This window comes from Cornus florida, unplaced genomic scaffold (genome assembly GCF_030987335.1).
Source record: "Cornus florida cultivar Cherokee Brave unplaced genomic scaffold, ASM3098733v1 CherokeeBrave_3.0.0_Hap2_Chr08, whole genome shotgun sequence".
In the NCBI taxonomy this organism is placed as follows: Eukaryota; Viridiplantae; Streptophyta; class Magnoliopsida; order Cornales; family Cornaceae; genus Cornus; species Cornus florida.
The window spans coordinates 93,445,667-93,465,634 of NW_026775578.1; positions in this window are offsets into that span (position 1 = coordinate 93,445,667).

Genomic DNA, 19,968 nt, shown 5'->3' on the forward strand with positions numbered 1-19,968 from the left:
AGTTTTGAATGCTTTGGGCACTCTTGAGGCAAACACACAATTGCTTCATTCCCACTCTCAATCTATTGTGAAGCTAGAAACCCAAGTAGGGCAAATAGCACGCACTCTTAATGCAAGAGAGAAGGGAAAGATGCCTATGAATGCCCCACCTAAGTAACAATGTGTTGTGGAAACCCATTCCTTATCGGAAGGCCACACCATTAAGCATGTCAATGCGGTGACTACTTTGCGGAGTGGTAGGATTGTGGACAATCAAGTCGAAAAGTTCAATGACGAGAGTGAACTGGTGCAACCTCAAGTTGTCACCCGTCCCGTTTCACATCCCATTCCTCCTTCATTCCATATACATGATCTTGTGAATGAGAAAGCTTCAAAATGTGATTTGAAGAATGATTTTGAAAATGATTTGAAGAAAGATTTGCCGAAAAATGAATTTGAAAAGGCTTTGTTGAAAAATGATTTAAAACAAAGTGATTAGAAAAATTCTTGTTTTGAAGAGACTTCAAAGAAAACTTTTGAAAAGAGTTTTGAACCAAAAGCCCTATTTCTGGATGTCTTAAAAGGATCCATTTCAAAAGAAAGGCAAAAGGAAAAAACCAATGAAATCATGGAAATGTTTAGGCAAGTGAAAGTCAATCTTCTACTTTTGGATGCAATCAAGCAAATTCTAGCTTATGCCAAATTCTTGAAAGACTTGTGCACCCAAAAGTGGAAGAACAAGAGCCAAGCACCAAGAAAAAGTGGTTTTGACCGAGCAAGTGAGCTCAATTTTACAACATAACACTTTACCAAAGTTTAAGGACCCCAGTTCACCTACTACTTTATGCATTATTGGTGATTATATCATTAATCGGGCGCTTCTTGACTTAGGACCAAGTGTTAACCTTCTTCCATACTCGGTTTATGTCAAATTAGGCCTAGGTGAATTGAAACCGACGTTGGTAGTTGTACAACTTGCTGACTGAACCATTAAGAAGCCTAGGGGTATAATTGAGGATGTTTTGATAAAGATTGACAAATTTTTCTTCCCCGTTGATTTCGTTGTCATTGACACAGAACCGGTCCTCAATCCTAAAAGCCAAATTCCCGTTATCCTTGACCGTCCTTTTTGGCAACCGCTAATGCCAACATCAATTGTAAAACGGGGATAATGAAGATCTCATTTGGCCACATGAAGGTGAAGTTAAATATCTTTAATCTTACACCCAATTCATTTGATAAATATTAGGAGAGGTTAAAGTTGTAGATAAATGTCATGATCTTCAATGTCAAGGAAGTAAGCTTTTGTGTAAGACCAAAACTTCAAAGGAATCATCTTCAACCTTGCATTCTCAAAGTCTTGTTTCAAATTCTTGCCTTGAAAAGGCATGGAAGCCCAAAGATTGTGATTGCTTTGACAAGGGATCAAAACTTTCTTTTGATATTAATCCAATAAGTTCTTCAAAGAACCATTTGTTGGGTGGATTCAAAGCATCTATCACCCCAACAAGGAGGGGATGCATTACAAGATCTTTGATCCGGGCTAAAAGAGCCCAACATCTTGCTAGAGACGTTAAAGACTAGCAAAACATTTTGTAGTGTCAAAACCCTATTCCTCCCTTATTTCTATCTTTAATTTCATTTCTTTCGAAGTTTAGATACTTATTTTTGGTTCGTACGCATTGCTAGGAACTGTGATTAGGATTGCATGAACTTTTATGTTGTGATTGAGCATTTTGCATAAGTTCGATCGATCTCAAATGAGAGTTCAATCGATCAAACTTCCATCTGCATCCAACACTTCGAATTTTTTTTGATCTGCATCCACTTGCATCCAAATCACCTCTCAGTCCCATCGTTCGAACTTATTCTCAGATCTATCTGCAGGTTCCAACACTTAGCCAAATTTTTGAACCAAAAACCTGCATATTTTTGCTCTCTGTCTGATCGATCGAATATTTTGTTCAGATCGATCTCAGTTCTTCATCTCACCATCTTTGACTTTGTTTGACTTTTTAATTTTAAAAATCCAAAAATATTTTTTATTCTATTACAAAAATCCCAAAAAGATTTTATTTTATTTAAAAAAAAAAGGATTTTCCTTTATTTATTTCAACAATCCAAAAATATTTTATTTTATTTTATTTTTACTCTTATTTTTCCAAAATCCAAAAATATTTTCTATTTTTCAATTTCAATTTTAATTTTTAATTTTTAATTTTAGTTTTTACTTTCCAAAAACACTTTGAAGAGAGATTATCACAGTTCAATCGATCTGAAATCTCAGTTGGATTGATCGAACTGATCGGGAAAAGTTTTTAAAAATAGACCCTGAGGGTCTCAAGATCGATTCATTAGATCGATCCAACCCTCCAAACCCTTGTCCCTCATTCCTGTCACCATTGTGCACCCATCTTCATCGTCTTCTTAGGCGAATCTCCGGCGAGATCCAAACGTTGATTCTCTCTCTCTCCTCTCAGATTTTCATCTCTATTTTCTTCTCATCTTCTCTCGCGACTTGAGGTAAGATCCGAGCCACATCTCCAAGCTTCAACTTGTTCAATACTTGTTGCTTACTGTTAGATCTAGGATGTATGGTGATGATTTACCTCCATTGTTGCCGGCTTGAAGCTTTATATATATATATGTATATATGGTTATATATTTTTGAGTTTTGATTTGTTTTGTGTGAGATGGGCTTTGTAAAGTGAGTAGGATTGAGGAATTGTTGTGTTGATGGGCCCACGACACTGTTCATGTGGCCCCCGTGCTTCCAAAGTCACAGAGTTGTGACCTTTCAATTTTCGTCTTCGCACAAGTCGATCGATCAAACTTCTATCTCAGATCGATCTTGAGAGATCGATCGAACTCATCTTTTTCAGTTTCTCAGATCGATCGAAGTTTTGAGATCAATCCCAATCCTTTTTATGATCGATCGAACTTCACAGATCTCATACACACACTTCGTTCATCATGTATTATGTTCATGCTATCTCATTTATACCCAATGCCTGTGATATTCCACATTGGATGCATTTTATACTTACATTGTTTAGCATGCTTCATATCCTGTCACTTGCATAGATTCATGTCATCTATCTATTTTGTCTTATTTGACATACATGTTTCTATTTTGTGCTTTCAATTCTTTATTCTGGCACTGACTCCCCTTGCAAGTTTTTAAATTATTTTTTAGGCCATGACTAAGCGCAAGACTGTTGCCAAGAGGCAACATGGACCTCAGAGACATATCAGACCTAGGATAGAGGAGCCAGCAGTGCCCTCTTATGCACAGGAGGAACCATTAGAGCCTACTCCACCTCAATCACCTGCTCATGAGACTGAGGATGATCATATTCCATCTACTTCTACGGCTCAGCCTGCGTTTACACCATCTCCATCTCCATCACATGCTGAGGCTGAGCATTCACCATTACCATCTCCACCACACCAGCTAGCTCAGCCAGCTCGAGAGTGTGATAGGCTCACGCCTATATATACACATATGACAGTGGATTATGAGGTAGTGTTCGGCACAGATTTTTTCTCCAAATCAGTGTTGACCCAATCAGCTTATCATGATATTATCCAGAGGGGCCTTCCAGCTATTCTTGCCCCAGTTACTGAGCCAGTCTACCCGTGGCTAGTACGAATGTTCTTCTAGAACCTCCGACCGTCCCCGCGTACCACGGCAGAGCTGGTCACTACTATAGATGGCCATCATGGAATACAGGCCTTTATATGCCGACATGGAATAGGTCACCATGTCGATGGCAAGACTTTCGCCACCCGCACTTTTTCTTCCAGATGACCTGTGGTTCTTTGATTCCGTTCTCTTTTGGAACATATATATGGCCGGGCACAAGATTCAGCGGCGAGGAGACTATCTGACAGCCCTCTACGCATTTTATATAGGCCATTGGGTATCTATCTCCGCGCTCATCTGGAGTGTGATGAGGAAGCTCTTCGATGAATATATCAGCAAGGAGAAGCCCAAAAGGGCTAAGTCTCTTCCATTCGGCCACCTCATCACCTAGATATTGATCGATCAGCGCTATCCTTTTCATCCTCAAAAGCATCCTGAGAGAGTTTCCTGCCACTTCTTGAAGAAGGACTGGAACAAGAGCTACAAAGCTATTATCACCAGACTGCAGGACCACGCAGTAGTGGCTGCAGAGGAGCTCAAGGCTGAGTAGGCAGAGGCAGTAGCAGCAGACCCCGCAGTGGATGATGTACCAATAGGTCCAGCTGTCGAGCACATAGACATCGATTTAAAGTGACCTGCAGATGACGCAGAGCAGCACTCTCCAGCTAGGTCGCCAGTATATGAGGAGGAATAGACTCAGGCTCTTTCTTCTGATTCATCCATTCTTGAGGCTCCTAGTTAGACCCCCGGCTTTGGAGAGCGTCTTCAGGCTCTTGAGGATGTAGTGGTTGCTATCAGAGCTGATACTGCTGCCATTCGAGCCGATGTTGTAGCCCATTGAGCTAATTTTGCTACATTCCGTACGGATGTCATGACTGCACTCTAAGATTTATCTAGGGATATCCGCGGAGCTCGCCCTGCCCTTCCTGTCTCGTCCACCTAAGATTCCCAGTTTTCTCTATCTTTTTATACTACACCTCTGTGATCTATACTTCATTTTTGTCACTATATATTATTTGCAACCAAATATGTCAGCTTTGCTCTTTTGATGTACTCTATACTTTATTTTCTTTATATATGTTTTTGCTATGGATGTCGTCTATTATGTTCTCATATCTATCTGTTTGACTCCATTAGGTACATCACAGTGACTTCAGTGAGAGAGTGCTACCCGATTTTCAGGACCACCCTTATACCTCTCTCACTGCTTTATTTCATTTACACTTGCATGTCCACTGTGCATTAATTATCCTTTTTTGTTATCTAATGAATTTATCTGAGTGCCAAATTTTAGGACCACAGTTAATCCCAAGTTTGGGGGGGCCATGCCACCTACTTTGGATACTTCAGTACCGTTCATTCTATGCCTTAGTTGCACTGGTATACTATTTCCTTTGTTCTCTTTACACATTGAGGACATTGTGCCGTTTAAGTTTGGGGGTAATGGTGTACTTTACAGTGTTAGCTTTAAACTTCAAAATTTTGAGCATGACTTGTGTATTTGAGAGATTTTCTATGATTGGTCTATATCTAGCTATGATTTTGATCTTTTAAGGACTATATTGCTTAAAATTTAAAAATTGCTTGACTTGAGAGTCCAATAATCCTTGTATGCCTTATGGATGCCATTTAGGAGTAAATTTTTCGAACGATTGATATCTTTCTTGCACTTGTGGTCCACATCATCTTGATTTTGTGATTGTTTTGAGATTCACTTTAGAATTATACACTAGTACAAGCGCACACTAGCATTCATTTGTGGGGTACATGCTTTGTTGATTATTAAATTAGTTATATCCCAATTGGGCTAGTAGTGCATTGAAAGCTTTCATTCTTGATAAAGGTGGATAACAACCCCTTTTCACTAAGTAGCCGGGATTCTAGCCTCTTCAAGCATTGAACTTCTCGTGCCAAAAGGTGGAGGGCCCAAACTCTAGGTTAATAATTGAATATAAAAAAAGAAATAAAAAAAAGTTACAAAAGTAATAAAAAAGTGAGGACTTCTCCCAAAAGGTGAAAAGTGGGAAATGATTAGATGGAGGTTGTCTTGATTTGTAGCCCAGTTGATTTGAGCTTGTAAGTCCGTAGGGGTGTTTGAACGCCTAATGCCCTAAAGCCGTCTGGTTTGGGAGTCATTAACCTAACGCTCGACCTCATGAATCGCTAGAAAGCTTAATAGATCAACAAATTACACCATGCTTCCATCTTTGATACTAAAAAAAAAAATTTCGAGTGAAAAGAAAAAGAACACCTAGAATAATAAAGCTTTAATAAAAGGTTCACTTTTTGTCTTGATGATCGGTACTAGATTTGTGTGCTAGTTTGAGGGTAAGGATGTGATTAATTCGTTAGTTGGCTAAGATAGTAACATATTTAATGCCGGTCCACTCAAAAGGATTCTAGAGTTGTTTTGATTTGTATGATCATTTTCTTGATGTGTGGAGGACCATACTTGCTTGCTTGATGTTAAAATTTTGGGAGATTGCTTAGAAATGTTTGAAAAATTGCATACTTGAGGTAGTTTTCTCCCAATGCTTACTTGCAATAAGGGTGTCTCTTTTGAAAGAATGAGCTTAATGTTTATGGGTATCATTTCTGGAAATCCTCACGAGACTTCACTCGTCCACTAGGGGTAACCTAGGGGTTTAAAAGGCTTGTTGCATATGCTAAGTGCAATTGTGTGCCCTACGAAAGTGGCCTTATCCATTTATTGTTTTCTAGTTCTTAGTTGTTTAGTTATTCATTTCATTCCTTTACTTTCTAGTTCATTGCTAGGGACTAGCAATATTTAAGTTTGGGGGTGTGATGAGCGTTGAAAAGTGCGTATTTAAACCCCTTAAGCTTAGGGATTCTAGTACCTTTATCTATCTTACTTTACCATTTTAGATTGATTTCGTATTATTTCCATTTTTAGGCACTTATCCCGAAAATAAGCTAACTCAGCCAAATAAGAGCAGAAATGAAGCAATTCTGGGATGAATCAAAGAAAGGAGCCAAGTGGAAGCAAAAGCAAGAAAAATGTGGAAATCAACATCTTCGATCGATCCAACATGATCGATCTCAGCACTTCAAGATGGATCAGAGCCATGATAACATTTTCAGAGATCTCAAAAGTTCGATCGATCCAACATCATTCTTCGATCGATCGAACTACCTTGTCCTTATCCAAACGATTTATCTTATCTAGTTGTACCACCTTACCAACTACTTTTGTCCTTTTCCCAAAAATATCTTCAATATATCTCAGATTTGTTTTTATCCAAAAAGCATCACCATTGAGGATCGATCCAACTTCAGTTTGATAGATCTCAGCTATGTTTAATCGATCCAAGTCCAAGGTTCGATCGATCGAACTTCCTCCAGTGCGAAAAAGTTAAATTTCTAGCTCACAAAAAAGTTGTCCTTTATCCAATCATTGAGGAATATTTGTTATACGACCCCAGCTTATTTTGGGTGTCATTTGACCTACCTATATAAGGATAAAGATTAATTTTTACATCATAACACATTATATCATATCATACCTTGTAGAACTCTTGGAGAGTAAGCTTAGAGGAGGAGGAGGCTAGAGACACCATTGGAGACTCTTCATTAACCAAGGAGCAAATCTCTACCATGGAGTTAGCCCTTGAGGGTTGGAGAAGCACTATCATGAGTGGCTAGACATCCTCTTGGGGCTAGAGTTAGCCCTAAGCATGCTTTTTACATCTTAATTTTGTGTATTATTGAGGGATTAGTGTTGTAATACATGTTTTGGCACTTTTATATATATAGATCTTGTTTATTCAATGATTTATGTGGTTTAATGCTTCCAACTGATCATTTCATTCTATCCATATGTCTATGTATGGTAGAATAGATGTTCATGTGTTTGTCTCCATTTCTTATGTTATTGATGCATGTCTATGTGTATTAATGCCGTAGATCTAGAGATTGTCAAAACATTGTGCTTAATGGAATGCTCTTGTAATTTTCTTGATGGTTCATGCTCATTTCTTGATGGATTATACCTTTCCCTTAGCTTAATTAGTTTAATTTCATGTCTTTAGCTTAATTATAGTGTAGTGGTAGCACAGTTGTTAGATGGGAGGACAATCCATACTTGTTGTTTGATGTTCCATAGTTTTGAATGCAAGTAGCATATGTCTCTAACCTTGTGGTGTATTTGGCTTGTGAGCTTAATGAAAGGATTAATGACTTGCTAGATATATTATGCTTTTCACATGCTATTTGGACAATATATACTTAATTGCTAGATATATTGTGCTTTTCACATGTTACTTAAACAATATATACTTAATTGGTCACGCTTGCTAATTGAATCAACTAACACACACACACACATCAATATTGCAACACACATTTCCCTCAATAGTCACTTGTTAAGGGTGTAAAAAAGTATTGTTTGGTGGTGACCTCTAAACCCCAAGATCTCTCTCTCTTTTACCTGCTCTTTATTGCGTTCAATTATTTAGTTTAATTTGCTCTCTAGTTTAATCAACCAACTAACTATTTGTTTGATCACTCGACCTACTAACCCTAATAGTGATTCCATAACCAAATTCGACTCCAATCCCTTGGGACGATCCCTACTCACCCTAACTATATTTTTAGTGAAGGTAGTAGTGGCTTTTATAAATGTAAAACTTGGCCCTCGCCTTAATGCACACTTTCTAAGCTTGTGGTGTAGGACGACGACAGACCACCACACATTAATCATAATATTTATTTTGGTCTCTAGAAAGTCAATGAAATGGCATTGAAATTAATTTTTCATCTTTAAAGCCCTTGTTACCATAATTTGGTAAATGACTCTCGGACACAGCGCACTTGAAATTTATCATCTTCATATGTCCCTAGACTATTAGAAATTGGATTTGAACTGAATTGAACCATACTAAAACTGTTATACTCAAAGTCCTAGGTGCTAAAAAGATGGCTATCTCATAAAAAGCAATTTTCAGCCAAAAAAATTTCCAAACTAGCCTATACTAAAACTGCTATAACTATTTTTTTAGTTGGAGTTTTTAAGTAAGGCTAGGTGCATTAGAAATCTGACTTTGAGCGCCTGAGTTTAGACTCAAATTTCACCTAAAAAGGATTTGAATTGAATGAGTTATGAGCATCACAAGATGCATGTTTCTGGTCTGCGAAATTTCTAACTAGGTTACACTAAAATGGCCATAACTATTTCTGTGGTTAGAATTTTTTAGTAATAAATTTAGACTCAAATTTCACCTCATTTGGAGTTAAATGGACTAAATTATGTCCATTTGAAGTCATGTTCTTTTTGTCTAATCCAAAATTAGGAGTAGCCTCCATGAAGAAAGAGCCGCCTCGATAAGAAATAGAGCCAGCTCTCTTAAGGCAAATGGCTTCTGTGGTTAGAACTTTTGAGCAATAAATTTAGACTCAAATTTCACCTCATTTGGAGTTAAATGGACTAAATTATGTCCATTTGAAGTCATGTTCTTTTCTGTCCAATCCAAAATTAGGAGCAGCCTCCAAGAAGAAAGAGCCGCTTCTATAAGAAATAGAGCCAGCACTCTCAAGGCAAATGGAGCTGGCTCCATTCAAAGTAGAACAGGCTCCATGAAAGATAGAGCATGCTCCATAAAAGACAGAGCATGGTCTTAACATTTCAGTAGGCTTTTTTAACGAAAAATTAATTCTTCCAACTAAAGAGCATGCTCCCAAAAATAAGGAGCAAGCTCTCAGAGGCTGGGCGCCGGCTCCATGCAATGGAGAGCTGGCTCTTAAGGCTAGGGAGCTGTCTCTTCTTGTTTTACAAGAGCCGGATCCTTCTAGGGTTTTGAACTCTAACAGAAACTTTTTCATTTATTGATCCCCAACCACCTCTAACAGCTATATTAAACTCCGCTTATCTATAAATACAGAGGGTTGGTCTGCAATATAACACACCACTTGAAAGAGCATTCTTCTACCTCTCAAAAGCATTAAAGATAATTCATTGAGCTTTCATTTTCTCTCTAAATCTCATTCACTCATATACTATTTTGAGAGATTCAATTAAGCATTTAAAGGGCTTTTGCTCTTGTTTTAATTTTTATAGAGTTTGTGCTCTATCATACACTTAAGAGATTATAAGAGCTTATATTATTCACTTATATCATCCTTTCTCATTCATATTTTCATAGAGTATTGATCTTCATTTATATTCATATATACTTTACTTGTAAACTTTGATTTACATATCAATCTTTGAGAGATATATTTGTATGCAACAAATTTGATATTCAATTGTAAAGGCTTGTGTGGCCCAAAGAAGAAGAAGCAAGCTAGCTTCAATTTGTAAGGGTTGGTGTGACCCAAAAGAAGACTAAGAGAGGTTGTCTCTTAGTAAGGTGAAGCAACGAGTTGTTTCATGTAAAAGTTTGCTCTCCACCTATAAGGAGAAGCTATAGTGGATTGGGAAGTCTCAAGAGGGGTCTTGAGCCGAGGAGTAGGAATTTCCGAACCTCATTAAAATCACCGAGTTATTGTTTGCAATTTCTCTTCCCTTTTCTCTTTTACAATTATGTTATAAATTATTTACTTTCATATCTTGATCTTATATCTTAATTATTGCATAATTGCTTAAATTGTTGAGTAGAAATTATATTATATAAATTGCGAAAATTGGCTATTAACTCTATTCACCCCCTCTAGAGTCAATTCTTGGGTAACGAAGTCTATATGGAGACATGCCAATAGGAGTCTTATATGCTGTTCGGTAAGCCCACAAAGCATCATTCAATTTGCATGACCAATCCTTCTGGGTTGTGTTTACTAGTTTTTCAATAATATGATTAATTTCTCGGTTTGAAACTTCTACTTGCCCACTTGTTTGAGGATGGTAAGGGGTGGCAACTTTATGAGTAACGGAGTACTTAAGAAATAATTGCCTTAAAAATTGATTGCAAAAATGCTTTCCTCCATCACTAATAATGGCTCTTGGCATGCCAAAAGGGGTGAAAATGATGGATTTAATGAATTGAACGACCACAGAATGGTCAATGGTTTTGGTAGTATAAGCCTCCACCCATTTAGAAACATAATCAACAGCAAGTAAAATGTATTGAAATCCATAAGACATAGGAAAAGGACCCACGAAATCAATGCCCCAACTATCAAAGATTTCAATAAGAAGAATATTTGTCAAAGGCATTATGTCTCTTCGTGACATTGATCCCATCTTTTGACACCATTCACACTCCTTACAAAAATTATTGGCATCTCTATGAATTATGGGCCAAAATAGCCCACTTTGAAGAACCTTTAAGACGGTCCCGGATGTTAGCAAAGAAATGGTTCTTTTCTTGCCTTAACCAAGTAGTCGAAAGTTTGCCAATTGCCAAAAATTTCACAATGTCGGAAAACCAAGGCATTTTTCCATTGGAAATTTGGAAGTGTTGTTTATCTAGAAATGAATCATGAATTGGTGGGCTTGGGGAAGATTTTACCATCAATTTGGAAAGGTGATCAGCAACCACATTTTCGGTGCCTTTCTTATCTTTGATTTCGAATTCTTGGAGAATCAAAATCCATCTTATTAGACGGGTTTAGTTTCTTTCTTACTCAAAAGGTGCCTTAAAGCAGTATAGTCAGAATAAACAATGACTTTTGATCCTAAGAGGTACGATCGGAATTTATCAAGAGCATACACTACGACAAGTAATTCCTTCTTGGTAGTGGAGTAATTCAATTGAGCTCCTGAGAGGGTCTTACTCGCATAGTATACGGCACATGGAGGTTTTCCTACCCTTTATCCTAAAACAGCTCCCATAGTATAATCAGAGGCATTACACTTGATTTCAAACGATAATGACCAATTAGGAGGTTGTATAATAGGAGCAGATGATAATAAGCCACGAAGTGTATGGAAAGAATCATGACATGCTTGATCAAAGACAAAATGAGTCTCCTTGGTGAGAAGATTGCATAAGGGTCTACCAATTTTGCTAAAGTCTAGAAGCTGGCATAACCTAAAAGGGAGCGAACTTCTCTTACCGTAGAAGGTGGAAACAATTCAGAAATGAGCTTAACTTTTGCTCTATCCACCTCAATACCCCTTTTGGAGATGACATGACCCAAAACAATACCTTCTTGAACCATGAAATGGCTCTTTTCCTAACTAAGGACAAGATTTATTTCACGACATCTTTTAAGCACTAAAGATAGATTTTCAAGGCATGCATGAAATGAAGACCCAAAAATAGAAAAATCATCCATAAAGACCTCTAGATACTCTTCCACCATGTCTGAGAAAATTGACATCATATAGGTTTGGAATGTAGCAGGAGCGTTGCACAATCCAAAAGGCATCCGTCTATAAGCAAATGTGCCAAAAGGACAAGTAAAGGTGGTTTTCCCTTTGTCTAAAGGGGGCTACTTGATTGTTACCAGAATAGCCATCAAGGAAGCAATAATATTGTTGCCCGGCCAATCTATCTAGAATTTGATCAATGAATGGCAAAGGGAAGTGATCTTTTCTAGTGGTGGTATTTAATTTTCGGTAATCAATGCATACATGCCATAAATTGGTAGTACGCTTAGAAATTTCCTCACCTTTTGAATTTTCAATCACTGTAATCCCCAATTTCTTGGGAACAACTTGAGTTGGATACACCCATTTGCTATCAGAGATTGGATAAATTATACTGGCATCTAAGAGCTTAACAACTTCTTTCTTAACCACCTATTTCATGTTTGGATTTAATCTCCTTTGGGCATCTCTAAATGGTTTTGCATCCTCTTCCATAAGTATGCGATGCATACAAATAGAAGGATCAATTCCCTTTAGATCCTCTACACTCTATCCAATAACTTCCTTATGTTATTTAAGCATATTTAAAAGATTATTTTCTTGGTCCTCTTCATGGTTTGAAGATATGATAACCGGAAGAGTCTCTTTTGGGCCCAAGAAGGCATACTTAAGATTGGAATGAAGAGTTTTAATCTCAAGAGTGGGTGGAGAGACTAAAGATGGGATTGGTCGAGTGCTAGAGAGTAGAGGAAGAGGTTATTTTGGAGTTTTCCAAGGTAGAAAATTCAAGCTTGCAACAGATTCCATTAAATCATTTACTTCATTTTATTAATCCTTCATTATCAAACCCACAATTACCATACATTTCAAGGAGACAAGATACAAGAGGATCCTCGGAGATAAGAGATGAAAGATTGTCCTCGGTTGAATTTTTCATAATTATGGAAGGAACGGACTCCTCAATTACCTCATCCAAGACATCTATGAGACAACACTCGTCTTGATCTATAGGATGTCGACTTGTATTAAAAACATTAAGCTTAACCATCATGTTACCAAAAGAAAGGTCCATAACCCCGGATCTACAATTAATGATAGCATTTGCAGTAGCAAGAAATGGCCTTCCTAAGATGATTGGGATGTGGTTGGTGGGATTAGCAACCAGTTCGGTATCAAGGACCACAAAATCAACCGGGAAGTAGAATTTTTCAACCTTGATAAGTATGTCCTCAACCATGCCCCTAGGTGTTTTGACGGATCTATCGGAAATTGAAGTACCACCGAGGTTGGCTTCAATTAATTCAATACTAGTTAGACATACATAGAGTAAGGAATCAAATTAACACTTGCTCCTAAGTCACGAGGAGCTCTATAAACTTCATGGTTTCCAATCACACATGAGATGGTCGGAGCACCGGGATCTTTAAACTTAGGTAGAGTGTTATGTTGAATGATGGAACTCACATGCTCTATGAGGAACACTTTTTTAGGGCCTTGTCCTTTGTTCTTTCTCTTTTGTGTACAAAGGTCTTTCAAAATTTTTACATAAGGCGGAATTTGCCTAATTGCATCCAAGAGAGGAAGATTTATGTTAACTTGCTTAAACACTTCCATCATGTCATGAATTTTCCCTTCTTGCCTCCCAAAAGGCGAAGTCTCTCTTAAAGCATATGGAAATGGAGCTTTTGGCTCATAAGACTTTGTAACTTGAGGAGATGATGGAAAAACTTAAGAATTCTTATTAGGACCAATTTCATCTAAGGAAGTAGGAGTAGGATTGGAAACGGGATGGGTGCTAACCTTGTGTTGCATCGGTTCACTAGCTTCATTTGGTTTTTCAACCCTATTGTCAATTTGCTTGCCACTTCTCAAAGTAGTGATGGCTTGCTTTTTTTCTTGGGAAGGACACCCCAATGTAGAGTTTACTTCCATAAAGTGTTAGGCTTTTGGGTTCCTTTCAGGTTGGTTAGGCAATTTACCAATTTCTCTTACATTCAATGCATTAGCTATTATCCCGATTTGAGATTCAAGCTTTGATATCTATTGAGAATGAGAAAGCAACAAATTGGTGTTCATTTCCAAACTACCCAAAGCCCCCAAAACCTTATCTTCAAATATGGAATTACTAGAAAGTGCATGAGAATGATTAGAGCCACCCTGAGAATTATAAGCTTGAGGATGAAAAAAATGATTCATTCTTTGATGATAAAAAGACGATGAAACAAATCCTTAAGAACCTTTATTTCTTTCATGAGGTGGAATGTATCAGTTTTGAAAATTTTTAGCCTAAAAAGGGTTTGAATGTTCACTCCACACTGGAATATAAACATTTGAATGAGGGTGAGCAAATGTGGCATTGACTTGTTCATAGTGTTTACCAAGCATTTGTCCATGAGGACAATTAAATGTAGTATGTAGCACACTTGAACATGTTATGCAAAGCTCACAATAATGGTGAAGATGATGATCATGACAAGGAGATGGTTGAATTGTCGGTTTTTGACTCAATAAAAATTGATAAAGTTTTTTAGTGAGAGTTTTGACCTCGGTAACAATCTCCATTGGACTTTCAATTTGGCACGCTTTCAAATTTTTCCTTTTGTCAATAATAGCATGACTCAACTGAGAAGTGTGAGATTTATGCTATAAATTTTCACTCATTTTTTCAAAAAGGTGCCAAACATCATCTTTATGTTTTCCAAAATATGAACCTCCACATGAAGTATCAACAATGTCCTTCTGAATGTCAGATAGGCTTTTATAGAAATATTGAACTACTTACTATTTAGGAATGCCATGGTGTGGGCATTTCCTTAGTAAAATCATTTAATCTTTCCCAAGCCTCATACAAAAGTTCTCCTTCCCCTTGAGAAAATTCTCTAATGGCGGTTCTCATTAAATTTGTCAAACTTACGGGGTAAAACTTTTTCAAAAATTTATTTTGCATTTGTATCCAAGAAGTTATAGAATTTACCCCCAAATTATTGAACCAATGCTTTGCCTTATTTTTAAGAGTGAAAGGGAAGAGAAGTAACCTAAGAACTTCTTCTAGGACATTCATATACTTCACGGTGGAGCATATTTCAAGAAATTTATCAAGATGTTTATATGGTTCCTCACCATCTAAGCCATAGAAAAGTGGACACATTTGAATAGTCTCGGGCTTAATCTTATATTGATCGGCCCCAAAATTAGGGAGCATGATGCAAGTTCGTGCATGGTATTCATGAAGGTTGTAATGATCACAAAGAACCATTGGAGGGATTGGGGCTTAAACTCCGGGAGGAAATTGGTTGACTAGAGGATGTTCCATGAAATTTAGGTCTAAATAACCAAGATGACCCTCTAGATTTTCCATCGATACGATGAAGGGTTGAATAAGACTGCACAAAAATCAAACAACACAACAACAAAATCAACAAAGCAAGCACTTCGCCCCCATAACAAATCAATCAACAAATCTCCACATACAATGTTCCCATACTCCTATGCTCTAAACAAGATGCAAGTAAAATAAAAATTGCCTCCACGCGGGCTCATGATCTATCTAAGAAATTAAAGACCTACATCCACGTGGGCTCATGATTTAACTAGAGATTGAAAATGTACTTTTACTTGGAAACAAGGTCAGATTAGTAGGTCGAGTGATCAAAAGGTGGTTTGATTGGTTAATTAAACTACAATTTTAACTAAGTTAAAGCAATGTGAGACAACTAAATTAAGTAAAGTGTAGAGAATAAGAGAGAGGTCTTGGGACCTAGAGTTCACCACTAAGCACCACCTTCCTAGACATTTAATATTTATTGGATAAAGGGGAAACATGTGTTGTAAATGAAATAGTGTGCAATTGGTTGAAATAATAGCATGGATGGCTAAGTAAACATACATTGTCTAACCAATCTAGTGAATAGCACAACATATCAAGTTAAGCCATTATTTCTTCCTTTAAGCCCTCAATCACTACACACCCACAATTTAGAGAAATAGACTACTTGCATTCATAAGTATGGAACATCAAACAACAAGCATGGATTGTTCTCCTATCTAAGAAAGTAAAGCAACTATGCTACAACTAAGCTAGGGACATGAAAATTAAACTAAGTAAACTAAAAAAAGAGGTACAATCCTTCAAGAAATAAGCATGAACCATCAAATAAATCACAAGAGTATTCCATTAAACCACCATGCCTTGACCATCACTAAATTCATAGCATCAACACACATAGACATGCATCAATATCATAAAACCTAGAAATAAACACATGAACATCTATTATAGCATACATAGACATATAGATAGAATGAAATAATCAATTGGAAGTATTAAACTACACAAATCATAGTAGAAACAAGATTTATATATATCAAAGGTCAAGACAAGAATTACAACACTAATCCCTATTAATTACAAAACATCAAAGTCTAGGGGACATGCTTAGGGCTAGCTCTAGCCCCAAGAAGATGTTTAGCCACTGATTGATGTTGTCAACCAACCCTCAAGGGCCATCTCAATGGTTGAAATGATCTTCTTCTCCTTGATGGAAACCCTAGATAAGTGGAAAGACTCTCAAATGGTGTGTGTCTCTCTAATCCCTAGACTCCTCCAACCTCTCTTGTATTATGTTCTTTTCTCCCTAAGATCGTCTATGTGTAAAACGGCTCAAATCCTTATATAGGTAGCTCAAGTGTCACACCCAATGGTCAGACCTCGTACACTAGGACCTGCAAATGATTGCACCACGAGCACACCTTTTAATTGGCTAGAACTATTTTTTTTTTCTCACACTTGAGGAAGTTTGATCAATTACAAGGATGGTCAGATTGATCGAACTATGGCGGTGCCTTTTTAGAAAAAGATAAATCTAATATATTTTTTAGATATTTTAGGAAAAAGACAAAAGTGGTAGGTGGGAATAAGGTCAAGGGTGTTCGATCGATTAGAAGAAATGTCAGCTCGATCGAAGAAGATAATTTGGTGAGGAAAATGACAGAAGACTCATTCCATCTTAGCCTTGTTGGAATTATCACTGTGTGATCAATCTGAGCTTGGTATGATTTATCGAAAAATGCTATTTTCCACCTCTTTGCTTCCACTTTGCTCCTTCCTTCCATTGAGCTGGAGATTGCATCTTTTATACTCTAGTTCAGCTGGATTAACTTATTTTGGGGATAAGTGTCTGAAAAGGCAATAACATGAAATTATTCTAAAACGGGAAAAATAAGATAGATAAAGGTCCTAGAATACTCGAGCTTAAGGGATTTAAATGCGCACTTTTCAGCGTTCATCACACACGTCTGGCAATGGTAATGGAACAACCTCGACAAACTCTACAAAGAGTGACTGAACCCCTAATAGGCGTGCCAACACAAAGCGGTCTGTCTAACTGACTGACCTCCAAACCTAATGCCCGTACAAATGATGAAGTAATGAATGAATAGGAAGCACTAGAATCAAACAGTACTCGAGCCCAATAATAGGACACAAGAAATATACCCTTGATAACTGAAGGACTGGATGATGGTTCAGCTAGAGTAATTGCATACACATGACCTTGAGTCATCTACCTACCCGGTCGAGAACTCTGAGATGTCATAGCTGGCTAAGATGGCTGAGGTGGTGCTGGCGGTCGAAAGCCTCACTGAACTGTGGCAGACTGCATTTGCCTCTATTATGAACCTACACCCCTGCCTGAGCCTCTGCTCTACTGTGGACAATCTCTCATCCGGTGGCCCTACTAGCCATACCCAAAACATCCACCAGACGCCACTTGAACCTACGGGCATTAAGACTTGAGATGCCCCATTTGCCCACACTTCAAACAACCCACCTAAGTCTGAGTGCATTAGGACTTGTAATATCCTGATTTCCTGCATCTAAATTAAATAACATTCAGCCTAGAAGAACCAATAGATACTGAAGCTGTGGGTATGGATCTGGCTGATTGCTGTCCCCTGAACCCCGACTATTCGTTCTTCTACTTCTTATGTGATTGACCCTAGAGATAACACTCATGCTCCTACTATATTTATAGGACTCCCTAATAGCTTTGCTGTCCTTACTTTCAGCCTCAACTGCTAAGGCCTTTCGAACTGCTTTTACATGCTCGGTCAATTCTGCGGCGGCCACAATTAGCCTAATGGTGAGATCTAAGCCATCTACAAATTTTTCTATCTTCCCTTCCCCATTCTTAGGGATCTCTGGTGCAAACCTCAAAAAAGATGTCAACTTGTTCTCATATTCAGTAACTATCATATTTCCTTACTTTAAGCCATCAAACTTTTTCTTCAACTCCCTAGAAAATACTTCTCATAGAAAAGTCTCTTAAAAGAATCATATGTTATGGTATCCACATTGTGGGTAAGAGATATGGTCTTCCACTAAATCTCTGCATCCCTAATATAATTATACGTCGCCAATGTGATCTTTAACTTGTCCGATGCCAAATTCATGGCATTAAGATGTTTCTCCACCCTATCCATGAAACTATCCGCAACAAGAGAATCTGAACCGCCCTTAAACAGAGTTGCCATCAATTTCACAAACTTTACAATATGGTAAAGAGTCTCATCTGGCTCATTTTTCTTTGGAGGTGGTACAGATGGTGGCACAACTTGTGAAGATGATGCCAGTGCCGCCCGAAACATATCATGATGGCAGCCTGTACAGCTAACTTAAGCTGCTCCTCACTTATTTGAAAAGGTGGATAAACAGTTCCCCTAGCTTGTCCCCCTTTTGGTGGGACTAAATCCTGCAACAACACATCTTCCTCAACCTGCTCCTGATCCCTCTCTGTGGGATTGGAGCTAGAGCTTTCCCCTAGATCCTTTCTTGGTGGCATGACACTATAAGATGAAAGAATGGATCAAAACAAAGACATTAGAATACACATGAGAATTGAGTCCTCATGTGAATGACTCAATAGGAAATGACAACAGTTAAACACTTTCCATACTCCCGTAACACCCAACCAATGATGAGTACGAGCATGTAAGCAATATACATCATCTTTAAACAATTAACATGCAATCACCTAAATAAGTAAGCAAGTAGGCATGCTTCTCAAATAATTTAACACCTTGCACATAAGCAGATAAACATACAATTCAATTTCCCCATGCAATCCTAGGTAGGCCTCTACCCGTTATCCTAATGGTATTTGAACATCGCTCAGATACCAATTTTATAACGACCCAAACCCGTGGGCCCAGACCATTAGCCGGGTCCCTACCTGAACCCGAGGTCAATAAGGGTATAACAGTTATTTCCTAAGCTCATCGGTAATACTCAATTCATTCGAAAATACAAAGTGTACTCCAAATTACAGTTCAGGTGGAAAAGTCGAAGGTCAACTGGGTCATTGGGAAAGTTAACCAGCTGGTGGCCCTTCGTTAGCCGGTTGAAAATGCATGGTCGGCCGACTGACTGAGATGGTCAGTCGACCAAAACAAACCTCAAAACCATATACTCTCGAGACTTTGCTGAAATAACTCATCAACCAGCTGAAAAATGAGGTTCGGCTAGCTGAAAGTGAGGTTCACTAGGCTGATCCACAGGGTCGGCCAGCTGAAACGATCTCCCAAAATGAATGCTTTTGGGACTTCAGAAACGTGGGCTATCAGCAAACCAAACATCCAACGTCAGCCGACTGACAAGGGGGGTTTAGTCGGCTGATAGATGATAAGGGCCGAATATTCCATATTCAAGCGCCCTTAGTTGCATTAGTTAAGTCCATTAATTGATTATTTTATGCCGATTATATTCATTTGCATGTTTTTATATATTTTCAGGTTTTTTTCCCAAAAAGGAATAAAAATGATGTTTTGATGAGTTCTCGAATATCAAAGTGTGCAATGCTGAAGTTTACAGCCTGGCAGCAGTGGAGTTCGGATTTGCTCGTCAGTTTTAACAAAACAAACTTAGGAATTGGACTTCTATTAAAACATGGCATACTTATAGCATTGAATTAGCTTTCTAAATCATCAAATGGTTCTTCATTTGGAGTTTGGAGCAGAGAGTTATGGCCTTTTAACCAAAGGTGCGCAGAACAGCCTGGCAGCAGTGAAGTTTGACTTTTCT